The sequence below is a fragment of the Pleurodeles waltl genome, unplaced genomic scaffold (genome assembly GCF_031143425.1).
Source record: "Pleurodeles waltl isolate 20211129_DDA unplaced genomic scaffold, aPleWal1.hap1.20221129 scaffold_39, whole genome shotgun sequence".
In the NCBI taxonomy this organism is placed as follows: Eukaryota; Metazoa; Chordata; class Amphibia; order Caudata; family Salamandridae; genus Pleurodeles; species Pleurodeles waltl.
This window is the reverse complement of record NW_027150097.1, coordinates 3460345-3478340: the sequence shown is the minus strand read 5'-3', so window position 1 is coordinate 3478340 and position 17996 is coordinate 3460345. Positions and strand designations below refer to the sequence as shown.

At 45.1% G+C, this 17996-nt stretch overlaps 2 non-coding genes across 2 annotated transcripts; one reads left to right on the top strand and one right to left on the bottom strand.

The window, feature by feature from the left end:
• Positions 1 to 13585: 13585 nt before the first annotated feature.
• On the bottom strand, positions 13586 to 13657 carry TRNAE-CUC (transfer RNA glutamic acid (anticodon CUC)). The gene has a single exon. It is a non-coding gene; the product is annotated as a tRNA-Glu (tRNA).
• A 2507-nt stretch (positions 13658 to 16164) lies between these two features.
• TRNAV-CAC (transfer RNA valine (anticodon CAC)) lies at positions 16165 to 16237 on the top strand. Its single transcript has one exon. It is a non-coding gene; the product is annotated as a tRNA-Val (tRNA).
• Positions 16238 to 17996: the final 1759 nt, after the last annotated feature.

Here is a 17996-nt window from a genome sequence, read left to right as displayed (position 1 = left end):
ACATGTACTTCTGGTTTTATCGCTTGCTGAACAAGGGATACAATCACGTACGGTATGCTCTACTAACCTGTCCATAGTGGGGAACCAGTAGGAGGCTCGTAGTCTGTTTTTAGTCAAGGTCCTTCTCAAATGTCCCTCATGTGCTAATTCTATTAATTTTTTCCAGAGTGCTTTAGGGGGAACAATTCTCTCACCTCTCATTAATAGTTCCTTGGTTATGTGAAGTTCAGAACGTACCTCCCAATATCCCCTTACATCCTCATCAAGCTGTTGACATCTACCAGGCCACCCCTTCAAAATCATATCTTTCAAAGTTTGCATAGTCCGATCTGATGTTGTAGCTGTGACCCATTCTTCTTTAGTGATACCTGACAATTCTACCTGGAGCACAGGATCAAGGATCACATTGGTCTCCTCCTCCCCTCCCTTCCTGGGTAGTCTTGAGAGACAGTCAGCTACTATATTTCTTTTGCCTGGAACATATTGCATGTCAAAATTAAAGCCTTCCAACCCCATAATCCATTTCGCAATTCGAGGGGTAGCTTGGTCTTTACCCTTAACAGTAAAAAATGAAATGAGGGGTTTGTGGTCCGTTCTAACTACAAATGGCAACCCCCACAGGAAAAATTTGAAATGATTGATTGCCCAAAAACAGGCTAAAGCCTCCCTCTCTATTGTGGAAAAATTTAGTTCTGCCTCCTTTAAAGACCTGGATGCGAACGCCACAATCCTTTCCTGCCCATTTACCCACAGGGATAGAGTGGCACCTAAACCTCTTCCACTCGCATCTGTAGTGAGCCAAGTTTTCCTGGTGGTATCAAAGTTTCCTAACATAGGGCAATGGATAATGGCTTCTTTGACTTCATCAAATGCAATTTGACAGTCTTTATTCCACTCAAAAGGTACGTCCTTCTTCAATAATGCTCTCATAGGAGCAGTGACTGTAGCAAAATTATACACACATTTTGACATAAATTCAGCTAGACCCAAAAACGATCTCAACTCATCTTTATTGGTAGGAGACGGAGCTTTCTTCACCACTACTACCAGATCACACTTGGGTTCCACACCATCCTCACTTATTTTGTGTCCTAGGTATTCCACTGATCCAACACCTAGTTGGCACTTTTCTTTTCTGATGGTCATGCCAGCCTCATCCAAGGCTTGGAATACCTCTCTTAAGGTAGAATTATGCTCACTTTCCGTATTTCCATGGACTAGTATGTCATCTTGAAAGCACATAACCTGCTTGATTCCCTGCAAAACCTTCTGCATGATTCTTTGGAATACCGCTGCCGCTGATGCGAGGCCGAATGGCATCCTGCGATATCTAAATGCCCCAAATGGAATTATAAAAGATGTGAGCGAGCATGACGTAGGGTGCAGCTCTACTTGGTGGTATGCAGAAGATAAGTCAATTACGCTAAAATGTTTAGCAGAACCCAACATGCTTATCATTTCATTTATTTTAGGTAAGTGGAATCTATCTACCCATATATTTGTATTCAAGTCTCTCAAGTCCACACACAGGCGAATGCCTCTGCCATTGGGTTTCTTGGTGACAACTATAGGTGCCAACCATAAGGAGCTTTCAATTGGTTCTATAACTCCTAATTTGACCAAATTGTCCAGCTCTTCCTTCAAAGGTTCCCTCATTAAATACGGTACCGTTCTAACTTTATGTACCACTGGTGTAGCTCCCTCCTTAAGTTTAATTTTGTGTTGGAAGTTTTTCAACAACCCTAATCGATTTTCAAACAACCTAGGATATCCCTCACAAATGTTTTCACAAAGATTATGCAAGTCCACTAGTAACACTTGTTCCTCGCCATTGGGATCCAGTTTGATCCCAAGTTCCCTCTGGTGCCTCCATCCCAGTAAGTTGGATCCCCTCTCCGTGATGTACACCATTCCTTTAGTATGTCTACCCTTGAACATAATGTCTAGTTCTAGCATTCCCTTAAGAGGTATAGGATCGTTGTTGTACCCTCCCGGTTTAATATTGGCCGCATGCAATTTGTAACCCTGTGTTTGGAACCTGTCAACAAATGTTTGGTAATTCAAGAATGTATACGGTGAACAAGAATCAGCGTAGACTTTCACCTCAATGTCGTCGAGTTTGATGTCACACAAAGGATAAGTGTTATTGAGAGGTTCCTTTTCCTGATTGCCCTTGACCTGCAGAATAAACTTCGTGCCTAAATCAGTGACTTCTTCTACTCTATTTAGTTTTTTCTTGGAGTTCTTATCATTTTTGCATACCCGCGCATAGTGCCCTTTAGCACCACACTTTCTACATATGCAACCACGCGCAGGGCATAAGGGACTATTTGCTAGATGTTTGGGGTTTCCACATCTGAAGCATCTTCCTTTTATTATGTCCTCATCACTATTTCTCCTTAGTGTGGTGGCTAACACTACTGAGTCCTCGTCTTTATTAACCACCCCCTCGTCCCTTGCATTACCACCTTTTACTTCTTTCACACCTTCTACCTCATGTGTGTTTTTAATCTCTCTCATGCATTCTACTGTATGCTCGATACCCCTTGCCATATCCACAGCTTCTTTAAGAGTAGGGTTGTAAGTAAGGAGCTTCTCTTGCACCCTTTGGCTGTTTGTACATCTAACTAACTGATCACGGATCAACGAATCTTCTAACTCCCCAAATTCACATGTTTGAGCCAGCCCTCGCAGAGAAGCTATATAGGTGCCTACCTTTTCGTCCTTGGTCTGTACTCTACTGAAAAATCTATGCCGCTCTAAGACTATATTAACTTTGTGCCCAAAATGACTCTCCAACCTGTACAATGTTTGTTGAAAAACATCTAAGTTCTCTCCATCCTCCTCTCCTTCCCCTTCATTAGCCGTCAGGCTCTCATACACTTTTCTTCCTTGTATTCCTAAGTTATGTAAAAGAATATGTTGCTCCAACTCCAGCTTCTCCTCATCAACATTCTAAGGTGCACTCCTGGTTGTACCATTAGTCAACATTCTAAAGGAAGGGTTGGAGTGCACCATTTCACTAACCATAAACACATAATAGGATTATACAGAATTAATAAAGGCAAATAAGGTTAAGAGAATAATAACAGTGGGTATATAATTAGGACAATACTGTGTTACACATATTTGAGTTATTCAAACAACAATATTACAACACTTCCCCACCAAGATGGATAGGAGTTGTGGCTAAGACACACACTTGTTAAAAGTAGAATACTGTTCTTTATAATATATCAGAAAAGTCCTCCACATTGAAAAGCGAACTTGCTCCCTTCCAAGATCATTGTTGTTCCTCTCCGAACCCTTCTCCAGACTTCCTTGGGTCGCTCTGGATGGTAAGCAAACGGTCCACACTCCACACACGGCCATCTTCCAAGGTTACAACATTCTTATGTACTTTAGTAATTCTCAACGGCCTGGAGAACCGTCTTCCTTCCCTTCGAGTAGATCCTGGAAGCTTTACCCTGACCCATTGTCCTACTATCCATTGTTTGCTCTTAGTACCAGATTTGTTGTTATACCATTCCTGGTATTTCCTCTGATTCCCTTCCACTCTTGTTAATACTTCCTTGCGATGAACTATGACAGGCTCCCCTCTTCTCAACCAATTAGGGTTTAACTTGGTTCCTGGTTGCCTACCCTTGAGAGATATAAAAGGGGATACTCCTGTGACCATGTTGGGTGTGGTATGGTAAGACCATAGCATACGCTCAATTGCGCCCTCTCCTGATACACGAGATACATTGGCCAACTGCAAACACTCTTTGACCATCCTGTTGACCCTTTCTACAAGACCATTTGCCCTTGGGTTATATAATGCTGTCCGGTAATGTTTAATCCCACAGACTGTCAAGAACTCCACCATGGTGTTCGAAGTGAACTGTACACCATTGTCTGTCACTATAGTACTAGGAATCCCTTCACGGGAAAAGGATTCTTTAAGAAATTGTATTACATCATGTGTGGTTACATTATGTACTGCCTTGGTCATCACCCAGTGTGTGTGATAATCAACTAATACAAAAATAAACCTGGCTCTCGATCCCGGGCACATAAGAGGTCCTACTATGTCCAACCCTAGCTTATCCCATGGTTTAGTGGGGACCTCAACTGGAGACAAAGGTGCCTTACATGTACTTCTGGTTTTATCGCTTGCTGAACAAGGGATACAATCACGTACGGTATCCTCTACTAACCTGTCCATAGTGGGGAACCAGTAGGAGGCTCGTAGTCTGTTTTTAGTCAAGGTCCTTCTCAAATGTCCCTCATGTGCTAATTCTATTAATTTTTTCCAGAGTGCTTTAGGGGGAACAATTCTCTCACCTCTCATTAATAGTTCCTTGGTTATGTGAAGTTCAGAACGTACCTCCCAATAACCCCTTACATCCTCATCAAGCTGTTGACATCTACCAGGCCACCCCTTCAAAATCATATCTTTCAAAGTTTGCATAGTCCGATCTGATGTTGTAGCTGTGACCCATTCTTCTTTAGTGATACCTGACAATTCTACCTGGAGCACAGGATCAAGGATCACATTGGTCTCCTCCTCCCCTCCCTTCCTGGGTAGTCTTGAGAGACAGTCAGCTACTATATTTCTTTTGCCTGGAACATATTGCATGTCGAAATTAAAGCCTTCCAACCCCATAATCCATTTCGCAATTCGAGGGGTAGCTTGGTCTTTACCCTTAACATTAAATAATGAAATGAGGGGTTTGTGGTCCGTTCTAACTACAAATGGCAACCCCCACAGGAAAAATTTGAAATGATTGATTGCCCAAAAACAGACTAAAGCCTCCCTCTCTATTGTGGAATAATTTAGTTCTGCCTCCTTTAAAGACCTGGATGCGAACGCCACAATCCTTTCCTGCCCATTTTCCCACTGGGATAGAGTGGCACCTAAACCTATTCCACTCGCATCTGTAGTGAGCCAAGTTTTCCTGGTGGTATCAAAGTTTCCTAACATAGGGCAATGGATAATGGCTTCTTTGACTTCATCAAATGCAATTTGACAGTCTTTATTCCAATCAAAAGGTACGTCCTTCTTCAATAATGCTCTCATAGGAGCAGTGACTGTAGCAAAATTATACACTAATTTTGACATAAATTCAGCCAGACCCAAAAACGATCTCAACTCATCTTTATTGGTAGGAGACGGAGCTTCCTTCACCGCTACTACCAGATCACACTTGGGTTCCACACCATCCTTACTTATTTTGTGTCCTAGGTATTCCACTGATCCAACACCTAGTTGGCACTTTACTTTTCTGATGGTCATGCCAGCCTCATCCAAGGCTTGGAATACCTCTCTTAAGGTAGAATTATGCTCACTTTCCGTATTTCCATAGACTAGTATGTCATCTTGGAAGCACATAACCTGCTTGATTCCCTGCAAAACCTTCTGCATGATTCTTTGGAATACCGCTGCCGCTGATGCGAGGCCGAATGGCATCCTGCGATATCTAAATGCCCCAAATAGAGTGATAAAAGATGTGAGCAAGCATGACGTAGGGTGCAGCTCCACTTGATGGTATGCAGAAGATAAGTCAATTACGCTAAAATGTTTAGCAGAACCCAACATGCTCATCATTTCATTTATTTTAGGTAAGGGGAAACTATCTACCCATATATTTGTATTCAAGAAAAACACTGCCACATCAAGCATCGTTATCCCATGTACAGCTGGGACAGTGACGGAACAGGAACCGTCACGGGGAGCCTAATGCAGTGTGGGCACCATTCCCCCTCCAGAAGCAGTGGAGACATGCATCCACTCCGTCTGTCCTTAACAGGATGAAGCACTCTGGGCATCAGTACCCCTCCAGAACCAGTGGAGACTGTTATCCACTTGAGAGACTGTGGCTTTGCACTCCCCAGGATGGAACAGTGGGCAAGCCACCCACTGTAGAGACTTGAGAGACTGTGGCTTTGCACTCCCCAGGATTGAACAGTGGGCAAACCACCCACTGTAGAGACTTGAGAGACTGTGGCTTTGCACTCCCCCGGATATGGCAGTGGGCAACCCACCCAATGTACAGACTTGAGAGACTGTGGCTTAGCACTCCCCAGGATATGGCAGTGGGCAAGCCACCCACTGTAGAGACTTGAGAGACTGTGGCTTTGCACTCCCCAGGATATGGCAGTGGGCAACCCACCCACTGTAGAGACTTGAGAAACTGTGGCTTTGCACTCCCCAGGATATGGCAGTGGGCAACCCACCCACTGTAGAGACTTGAGAGACTGTGGCTTTGCACTCCCCAGGATGGAACAGTGGGCATGGAGCCCTGTCGTGGATCTGGCGTGGTGCTGCCATCCGGCTGAGGTGCCCCCCCTTCCCTTCCCCCTGAGGTGCCTGTTGTATTTCTATCTGATGCCCCAGCAGTGTTCTCTCCGTTTGTGGACAGGTATCTAATGTGGGCCTCGCCCATGCATTTTTGGCCCAGTGGTGCACGGACGTTGATATGTGCATACCTGCACTACTTCTCGTAATGTATAAAATCTGGAATGTGTATATATATCTGTATATATTTGATAACTGTATTTTGATACATTACAATTTTTGAACTGATTTCCATTGGTCTTTGCATTCTTCCGGGGGGGTTGTGGGTTGTTCCTGTGATGTTTGGAAATGCATTGGTGTGTGTGTTGTAATGTGCGAGGGTGAGGGTGGGGGTGGGGGTGTTGCATGTGTGTCCCCCTGACTTTTGCCTCCCCTATGTCATAGGTGCAGTACTCACCGTTGTCTTCGCCGCCGCCGTTGCTGGTGTTCGAAAATAAGCAGGAAGACTAGGGCAGGTAGGATTTGTAATTCCGGCTCCATGGTGTCCTCCTTCCTCGTGGGATGTGTAGAAGGTGAGCGTTTTCCCATTGCAAAAGCTGTTTCCGATGTGTTTTTATCCACGGTGAATCTGCCCCGAAACGGTGGCGGATTGGCGGGTTGTGATACTGTGGGCGGTACATTGTCTCCCGCCTGTCTGTTGGCGGTGACCGCCGCGCTGCTTGTCTGTACCGCCGTGGCGGTCGGAGTGTTAAAGTGGCTGTCTATGTTGGCGGTTTCCGCCACGGTCATGATTCCTTTTTTTTGTCCGCCGGCCTGTTTGCAGTATTACCGCACCTTTAACACCGTCCGCCAGGGTTGTAATGACCCCCTTAGTGTCAGAGTCACCAGATCCTCGGGGTCTGTGAGCGTTCCCAACACTTCCAACACAAGACAGCTCCAATACTCTGATTAGAATTGTCACAGAGTCTAAGAGAGTCCAAGTGGGGAAAAGGGGATTAGGAAGGGAACAGCTGGGAAGGAGACCTGTAGGAAGAAAAAAGGTTAAAACACACAATATCAAAATTACATCATATGAATATCAATACTAGGCTATGGCTTTAAGCATTGTAATTCTGAAAACATTGACAACCTAAGCATAGACTTAAAATCAATAGGCTTCAAGATGACTGGATACCTGTGAGAGAATCAAGAAAGGTTAAATGCAATTTTCAAATTCAAGAGTTATCATTTACATGAGGATCAGGAAAGAATCTGAATGATTTCTAAACCATTATATGAATCGTGTTTGAGAAACATATTACGAACACCCAACATTACTTCTAGAAACCTGGGGCCATATGTACGAAAGCTTTTTCCCATAGACACAGAATGGGTAAAATCCTTTCGTACATCTGGCCCCTGGTTCTTTGTTCTCTCAAATTGCTGGAAAATGAATTGCGCACATTGCAGATCTTTACATAGGTAGTAAAAATACCATAGGTTGATTGTGCACCATGAATAACACAAATTAGACTCGAGAAATAAATCACGCGACTTGCCAACTCAAAAGCCACCAAGTAAATGCCTTAAAATGGTAGCGCGTAATGAACACCGTAATTTTAAATACAGGAAATGAATCGCGCGTCTTGCCAATTCGAGTACCACCATGTAGCTGCCGAGGAATGATAGCGCACAATGAATATCATGAATTAGGCACGAGCAAAGAATCGCGTGTCTTGCCGATCCGAATGCCACCATGTAACTGCCAAGGAATGGTATCGCACAATGAATAACATGAATTAAGCACGAGGAAAGAATTGCACGTCTTGACGATTCGAATGCCACCATGTAATTGCCAAGGAATGGTAGCGCACAATGAATAACATGAATTAAGCACGAGGAAAGAATCGCCGTCTTGCCGATTCGACTGCCACCATGTAATTGACAAGGAATGGTAGCGCACAATGAATAACATGAAGTAAGCACGAGGAAAGAATAACGCGTCTGGCCGATTCGAATGCCACCATGTAACTGTCAAGGAATGATAATGGGACTCCCTGAAAAACTCAGGAGGAGATGGGATGTCCTGTTACCTTGCCTCCTTTTTGCTTACAGGGAGGTACCCCAGAAAGGAGTGGGCTTCAGCCCCTTTGAACTCCTCTTTGTGCACCCTGTAAAAGGTCCACTAACACTTGTGAAGGAGGGTTGGGAACAACCTTTAAAAGCTCCCAAACAGGATATAGTGGACTATGTACTTGGCCTAAGATCCAGAATGCCTGAGTGCATGAAAAAGGCCAGTAAAAACCTTCTGGCCAGCCAAGAGCTCCAAAAGCAATTGCATGACCAGAGGGTTGTTCTGATTCAGTACCAACCAGGACAGAAGGTGTGGGTATTGGAGCCTGTGGCCCCAAGAGCACTCCAAGACAAATGGAGTGGACCCCATTTCATTGTTGAAAAGAAGGACGAGGTCACCTACTTGGTTGACCTAGGCACTGCCAGGAGTCCCCTTAGGGTGATTCATGTCAACTGCCTAAAACCATACTATGACAGGGCTGATCTCACCCTGCTCATGGCAACAGATGAGGGACAGGAAGAAGAGAGTGACCCTCTCCCTGATCTCTTCTCCTCCACAGAAGAGGATGCTCTAGTGGAAGGAGTGGTTTTGGCAGACTGTCTTACTGCAGAACAGAAAGACAACTGCATAAATCTCCTTGGTCAGTTTTCTGAACTCTTTTCAACTGTGCCAGGCACCACATCTTGGTGTGAACACACAATTGATACTAGAGACAGCATGCCTGTCAAAAGTAAAATCTATAGGCAGCCTGACCATGTCAGGGACTGCATAAAGCAAGAAGTTCAGAAAATGCTTGACTTAGGAGTGGTTGAACCTTCTGAAAGCCCATGGGCCTCTCCTGTGGTGCTTGTACCAAAGCCTCACTCAAAAGATGGAAAAAGGGAGATGAGGTTTTGTGTAGATTACAGAGGTCTCAACTAGGTAACAAAAACTGATGCTCACCCTACACCCAGGGCAGATGAGCTCATAGATACACTGGCATCTGCCAAGTATCTAAGCACCTTTCATTTGACTGCAGGGTATTGGCAGATCAAATTGGCAGAGGATGCTAAAGCTAAAACTGCATTTTCAACTATAGGAGGGCACTACCAATTTACAGTGATGCCCTTTGGTTTGAAAAATGCACCTGCCACTTTTCAGAGGTTGTTGAATACAGTATTGCAAGGGTCGGAGTCTTTTAGTGCAGCATATCTAGACGATATAGCTGTCTTTAGCTCCACCTGGTCCACCTGTGGAAAGTTTTGGAGGCCCTGCAAAAGGCAGGCCTCACTATCAAGGCTTCAAAGTGCCAGATAGGGCAGGGAAGGGTGGTTTATCTGGGACACCTGGTAGGTGGAGAACAGATTGCACCACTTCAGGGGGAAATCCAGACAATCATGGATTGGGTTTGCCCTACAACACAGACCCAGGTGAGAGCCTTCCTAGGCTTCACTGGGTATTACAGGAGATTCATTAAAAACTATAGTTCCATTGCAGCCCCACTTAATGATCTCACCAGTAAGAAGATGCCTAAAAAGATATTGTGGACAGCTAGCTGTCAGAAAGCTTTTGAGGAGCTCAAACAGGCCATGTGCACTGCACCTGTCCTAAAAAAACCCATGTTACTCCAAGAAATTCATTGATCAAACTGATGCATCTGAATTAGGGGTAGGGGCAGTCTTATCACAACTCAATTCTGAGGGCCAGGATCAACCTGTTGCTTTTATCAGCAGGAGGTTGACCCATAGAGAAAAGCGTTGGTCTGCCATAGAGAGGGAGGTCCTTGCTGTGGTCTGGGCGCTGAAGAAGTTGAGGCCATACCTGTTTGGCACTCACTTCATTGTTCACACAGACCACAAACCTCTACTTTGGCTAAAACAAATGAAAGGTGAAAACCCTAAATTGTTGAGGTGGTCCATATCTCTACAGGGAATGGACTATACAGTGGAACATAGACCTGGGAGTACCCACTCCAATGCAGATGGACTCTCCAGATATTTCCACTTAGACAATGAAGACTCATCAGGTCATGGCAAGTCTTATTGTCCTTCGTTTGGGGGGGGGGGGTTGTGTAGGAAAGTACCATCTTGCCTGGCATGTTACCCCCATATTTCACTGTATCTTTGTTGTTTTAGTCTATGTGTCACTGGGCCCCAGTGATCATAACATCCATCCTCCAAAGGGGAAGTTACTAGTCCTCTTCGTTCTTGCAAAACACCAAGCTTCTTCCATCCAGTGGCAGCTTCCTTGCACCCTCAGCTGGCATTTCTTGGGCTCCTTCCCACTCTCGACACTGTGGCGACTTTTGGACTTGGTCCCCTTGTCTTACAGGTACTCAGGTCCAGAAATCCACTGTTGTTGCATTGCTGGTGTTGGTTTTCCTTGCAGAATCCCCCTATCACGACTTCTGTTCTCTCTGGGGGTTGTAGGTGCAATTTACACCTACCTTTCAGGGTCTTGGGTTGGGCTATTTTTCTAACCCTCACTGCTTTCTTACAGTCCCAGCGACCCTCTACAAGCTCACATAGGTTTGGGGTCCATTCGTGGTTCGCATTCCACTTTTGGAGTATATGGTTTGTATTGCCCCTATACCTATGTGCTCCTATTGCAATCTATTGTAACTTTACACTGCTTGCATTACTTCCTTTTGCTATTAATGCATAATTTTGGTATTGTGTACATATATCTTGTGTATATTTGTCATCCTCATACTGAGGGTACTCACTGAGATACTTTTGGCATATTTTCATAAAAATAAAGTACCTTTATTTTTAGTATATCTGTGTATTGTGTTTTCTTATGATATTGTGCATATGACACCAGTGGTATAGTAGGAGCTTTACATGTCTCCTAGTTCAGCCTAAGCTGCTTTGCCATAGCTACCTTCTATCAGTCTAAGCTGCTAGAAGCACCTCTTCTACACTAATAAGGGATAACTGGACCTGGTACAAAGTGTAAGTACCTTTGGTACCCACTGCAAGCCAGACCAGCCTCCTACTGGGGTCTGTGATGCCTACTGACTGTGTTTGTAAGTTTGTAGAAAAATAGATAAGATTTAATATTAGTAGATTAATAATGTATATACACATAACAAAACAAAATGTCAAATGTAAAACTGTAAGACACTCTGTAGATGTGAAGGAATCTGAAATCAAAGGCTACAATTGAAGATGGAGCAGCACAAGTACAGCAAAGAGAGGTGTGGACGATTATTGGTCTCGTTAACGCTGATTTTACTAATTAATATTTATGTATTTTGAGTGTTGGATTTGCGTAGAAAATGTGTTAACGTGGAGAAAAACAATGCACGCATTTGAAGGGGTGCCCACCAGAGTGGCTGCCAATTTTCACAAAGTGTACTTATTAATAGCTTATTAATATAAAATGTTGAGCTTATGTTTGATAAACGTAGTGGTATGTCATATTAAAGGTTATGCATTATGTATTAGCTTCATTAATTGTAGGCCTTAACTTAGCGAGGTCTTGGGCCTTGTTGCACGGCCTCATGTTAAGCTGCATTTTCTGGTGACTTATAAAGTGGATGCTTAGGGAATTAAATTGTGATTTTCCACTGTAGTGACCATGTGCTTGTAGCTGAAGTTAGTTCTCATGAGACACTGCTTGCTAGGAGATGATGTACTTGCGAGCGAATCAATGTTGAACATAGTATGTGTAAGACTGACCTTCCCAGGAGAAGGCAATGGATGCACTGACTCGAGTATAAGCTGCAACAGTATTGATACCTGACGAGCCGAAAGACAAGAGCGGGAGAAGAGGCGCCAATCATCGACATGTGAACCATGTAGTAGTAGAATTGTAGATTTGAGGTTTTAGTTTCATTGGACTAAATGTAAACATGCGATTCCTCGACCAATGAGGATGTGGGAAGTAGTTTTAGGAAATCTAACTTATCCGGACTGCACCGAGAGGCGATCATCATTTTTCCATTTTCCATGGGCTATTATTTTCTTGACCGCCCTGAAAAGAGACGTGTTTAACTTTATTGCTTTAAAAGACTTTGCTTTTTCTGAACTTTAATGCTGAATCCTGATACCTAACTGACCGAACTGATGTCCAATTGGCGAAGACTGTCGCAGCTTGCTGAACCATCCTGAGGCCCGGTATAAGACGATGATACTGATTGTTATGTCTATTTGGTTTTGTCCGTAGGTACCAACCGCTACTTTTGATAGAGCCATAGTTAGATGTTTTTCCAAATTTGTGTTGACTAGATTGTTTTGCATGAAGTCCAAGCATGCTATTCTAATCTGAAGGTTAGTCATCGAACTCACTGATTATGCTCGCTACATGTAAGAACAGTTGATGTCTTTTCTTTGCTGAATCTAAATGTTCGCCATTTAGTTTGCGCAGTTATTCTTGCTATTCATTTGTACTACAACCTTAGAATGTGTAGTGGTCCAAGCTTTGATTAGATTGTGATTCTGTCCCCGCTTTCATCAGCCAGCATTGTTTCTGTAGGTTTATCATTTGATTTTGAGACTAAGTTACATGACATTAGCATTGTTAATTTGGGGAAATAAACATTCTAACTTTTACATAAAGTGAGGTTATTCGTGACTGCAAGGTCAAGGTGAGTGGAAATTACTGACTCCTGTTGACTACTGATGACATTGGTGGTTATTTACTATTGATTTGTATTAGTACGGGGCTACATGGTGGGAAAAACTCAAAGCGCAGTCAAAAGGTCTATCGGCCTATTCGTGTCTCCCTCGCAAGTTTACTTAATAAGGTCTGAAGCGCTAACAGCCTCAATGAAGCGCTATCTGCTCCGAAAAAATGAGAGGCTGTGTTAGGAGCTTTGAAAACAAAGTGATGTATGAGAGGCTAATTTATAACTTTATGTCATACTGTAGCTGGCACAGGATTCACTACCTTCAAAAAGAAGCAGACTTTGAAAAACTCCAACCTTCCCATTAAAATTTCGTTTTTTGTTTGTAGATTAATAAAAATATTTCTCAATTTGTATATTACTTGTTACAGTAGATTTGGCATTTTTGTCATGTTTTATAAACTGTTTAAGGGGGGTCTGCAGCTCCCAATAGTGATTGAGGTTGGGGTTAGAGGGGTCAAAGGAAGTCAAAAGATTAGTAACAACTTTGTCATCAAGATGTTTACAAATTGCATCATTATGAATGCGTCTAATACTGGCCACCTTATAAAGTAATTGATGTAATTAAACACATGAAATTCTATTGAAACAGTTAAAGACTAAACCAGTCGCCCACTAAGAAAATCAAGAATAAACTATTCCCTTCCCTGACCGGGAATCGAACCCGGACCGCGGCGGTGAGAGCGCCGAATCCTAACCTCTAGATCACCAGGGAGCTCTGTATCTTTTCTGTGCACCGGGCTCCAGGAGTGTGATGGTGCCGCAAGTGTAGTGAGTGCATTTTCTTGGTGGATTCTGCAAGGAGGTTTTATTTATTGAGCTTTGCCTTCATCCTACCCATATTTTTACAGAAAAAAAAAGTACCAGATAACAGGCCAACAAGCACTTACACAAACAGAGACACACGGACAAGACCAGACCAGGTCGGAGACTCCTGGGAACAGTCGAACAAACGCAAACAAATCAAACACATTGAGATTGAGAGGAAGATTGAAGTTTACAATTACTCACTTTGCTGTTCAGACATAGGAGATTCACCCTCTGCCCTTGTGTGTCTTCACTTGGACACATTATTGACACACGAAGCACAAACTTGGGTCTGTTTCACGCAATGTTCCAAAGGGCTGTCGGATGCTGGGTCTGCAGCAATCCCCTCAGACCCCAGGGGGTCTCTAGCAACGGGTCCCCATCCCCCAGCAGGGCCCTATCCCTCCTGCAGGCCCCCATCACCCCAGCAGCCCCTCCCCGTCACCCATCAGGCCCCCATCACCCCAGCAGGCTCCCATCACCCCAGCAGGCCTCCATCACCCCAGCAGCCCCTCCCATCACCCCAGCAGGCCTCCATCACCCCAGCAGCCCCTCCCCGTCACCCATCAGGCCTCCATCACCCCAGCAGCCCCTCCCATCACCCACCAGGCCTCCATCACCCCAGTACCCCAGCAGCTCCCCCAAACTCCCTCAACACATCACCCCAGCAGGCCCCCATCACCCACCCTGCTCTCCATTCCCCCAGCAGGACCCCAACACCCCAGCAGGCCCCCAACACCCCAGCAGGTCTCCATCACACCCTTGGGAGCCCATTTCTTTTGAGTGGGTTTGTGTCCTGATTCACCCTTCATCCTTCATTGCTGGTGCGGACTTTACACAATGAAGCTGTAGCGCTATAAAATGGTTCCTGTGGAGAGTATGTCTGCCTCGTGTGAGTAAGTGAAGATACACACGGATCCATGCAAAAAACACACCTGGCGCCAGCTGTACACAACCGATGTACACGTCACTAAAAGCCTCAGAGTGCAAGAGCCGGTCTGGGATGTGTGAAGAGCGGAGCCCGAGCTTCGCAGCGCTAAGTGATCTGTATTCAGTGAGAGCTCCTATCTGTGAAGAGAGACCTCATGTATATGCATCCTTCACCGCTGAGAGTTCAGTGAGAGGCCTATTACATGTGAACAGAGATCACTAATCCCTGTATCCTTCAGTGATGTCCATTTAGTGAGAGACAGGATGCTTTTACAGCGCTCAGTTCTATGCATTCAGTGAGAGACCTCCTATCAGTGCAGCACTCAGTTCTATGCATTCAGTGAGACACCTCCTATCAGTGCAGCACTCAGTTCTATGCATTCAGTGAAAGATCTCCTATCAGTGCAGCACTCAGTTCAATACATTCAGTGAGAGACCTCCTATCAGCGCAGCGTTCAGTTCTATGCATTGAGTGAGAGACCTCCTATCAGTGCGACACTCAGTTCTATGCATTGAGCGAGAGACCTCCTATCAGCGCAGCGCTCAGTTCTATGCATTGAGTGAGAGACCTCCTATCAGTGCATCATTCAGTTCTATGCATTTAGGGAGAGACCTCCTATCAGTGCAGCAGTCAGTTCTATGCACTCAGGGAGAGACAGTACATGTACAGTACAATAATCAGTGTGCTGCGCGTTAAGCACTGCATTTCGTGCACAGCGCTTCTCAGAGCTGAAGCTGCCTCTACGCGCCTTGTGCAGGTTTCTGTGGTGTAGTGGTTATCAGATTTCCTTCACACGCGAAAGGTCACTGTGCGGACGCACTTTTTTCATTTCAACCAGTAGCTTTAAATGTTTTTATTATTCTAATGCAGTGTTGGACTCCACATAAAACAAACACATCTCAGAAACTTTCCATTTAATATGTGTTTATACATTCATCTCCTTCAGGGACAGACTGACATCGGGCTCTGTCCCTTTACTGTCAGACAGCAGGACAGCTGCTTCCATCACTCACAGACACTGCACATGCTGCAGGCACTGACACAGGCAGGAAATGTCCAGACTCTGAGCATAGCATCCTAAAGCAAAAGTGACCACAACTGAGGCACCATCAGGGAAAGTCAGGCACTGAGAATGAGTTCAGAGAGGGAGAGACTCTGGCACTGGGAGTTAAGAGAGTGAAATACTCAGGCACTGGGAGTGAGTTAAGAGAGTGAGATACTCAGGCACTGGGAGTGAGTTGAGAGTGAGAGCCTCAGACACTGGTTAGTGATTGGCGTTCAGTGAGAGATCCCGTCCCTGAGACCTCTTATCCGTGCATCAGTCACTGCTGAGTGATCAGTCAGAGGCCTCTCTGTGCAGCATTCAGTTGAAAGCACTGAGACCCCTCCTGAGTGCACAGCATTCAGTGCACAGCATATACCGCACCACATTTACTTCCAGCCGCATATCAGAGCTGAAGCTAAAGGGGGAGCGCCTCATGCGGGTTTCCGTAGTGTAGTGGTTATCACGTTCGCCTCACACGCGAAAGGTCCCCGGTTCGAGACCGGGCGGAAACACGGTTTTTATTTTATAAAACAACTCAAAACTCCCAATTCTTACATTATTCCGCTGCGCTGTAGGACTGCATATCTAACATCAACACATCTCAGAATCTTTTATTTTGATATTTGTTTATACATTCAGCTGCTTGAAGGACAGACAGACATCGGGCTCTGTCCCTTTACAGTCAGACAGCAGGACAGCTGCTTCCATCACTCACAGGCACTGCACGTGCTGCAGGCACTGACACAGGCAGGAAATGTCCAGACTCTGAGCATAGCACCCTAAAGCAAAAGTGACCACAACTGAGGAAATTTCGGGGATACTCACTGGGAGTGAGTTAAGAGAGTGTGAGAGACTCCAGCACTGCGAGTGATTTGAGAGAGTGTGAGAGAGTGAAAGACTCAGGCACTGGGAGTGAGTTAAGAGAGTGTGAGAGAGTGAAAGACTCAGGCACCGGGAGTGAGTTAAGAGACAGAGATACTCAGGCACTGGGATTGAGTTAAGAGAGTGTGAGAGAGTGAAAGATTCGGGCACTGGGAGTGAGTTCAGAGAGTGTGAGAGAGTGAAAGACTCAGGCACCGGGAGTGAGTTAACAGAGTGGGAGAGAGTGAAAGACTCAGGCACTGGGAGTGAGTTAAGAGAGTGTGAAAGAGTGAAAGACTCAGGCACGGGGAGTGAGATAAGAGAGCGTGAGAGAGTGAAAGACTCAGGCATCGGGAGTGAGTTAAGAGAGAGAGATACTCAGGCACTGGGAGTGAGTTAAGAGAGTGTGAAAGAGTGAACGAGTCAGGCACTGTGAGTGAGTTGAAAGTGTGAGAGAGTGAAAGACTCAGGCAAGGGGAGTGAGTTAAGAGAGTGTGAGAGAGTGAAAGACTCAGGCACCGGGAGTGATTTGAGAGAGTGTGAGAGAGTGAAAGACTCAGGCACTGGGAGTGAGTTAAGAGAGTGTGAGAGAGTGAAAGACTCAGGCACCGGGAGTGAGTTAAGAGAGTGTGAGAGAGTGAAAGACTCAGGCACCGGGAGTGAGTTAACAGAGTGGGAGAGAGTGAAAGACTCAGGCACTGGGAGTGAGTTAAGAGAGTGTGAAAGAGTGAAAGACTCAGGCACGGGGAGTGAGATAAGAGAGCGTGAGAGAGTGAAAGACTCAGGCATCGGGAGTGAGTTAAGAGAGAGAGATACTCAGGCACTGGGAGTGAGTTAAGAGAGTGTGAAAGAGTGAACGAGTCAGGCACTGTGAGTGAGTTGAAAGTGTGAGAGAGTGAAAGACTCAGGCAAGGGGAGTGAGTTAAGAGAGTGTGAGAGAGTGAAAGACTCAGGCACCGGGAGTGATTTGAGAGAGTGTGAGAGAGTGAAAGACTCAGGCACTGGGAGTGAGTTAAGAGAGTGTGAGAGAGTGAAAGACTCAGGCACCGGGAGTGAGTTAAGAGAGTGTGAGAGAGTGAAAGACTCAGGCACCGGGAGTGAGTTAACAGAGTGTGAGAGAGTGAAAGACTCAGGCACTGGGAGTGAGTTAAGAGAGTGTGAAAGAGTGAACGACTCAGGCACGGGGAGTGAGATAAGAGAGCGTGAGAGAGTGAAAGACTCAGGCATCGGGAGTGAGTTAAGAGAGAGAGATACTCAGGCACTGGGAGTGAGTTAAGAGAGTGTGAAAGAGTGAACGAGTCAGGCACTGTGAGTGAGTTGAAAGTGTGAGAGAGTGAAAGACTCAGGCAAGGGGAGTGAGTTAAGAGAGTGTGAGAGCGTAAGCATCAGCAGAAATGTTTTCGGAGGGGG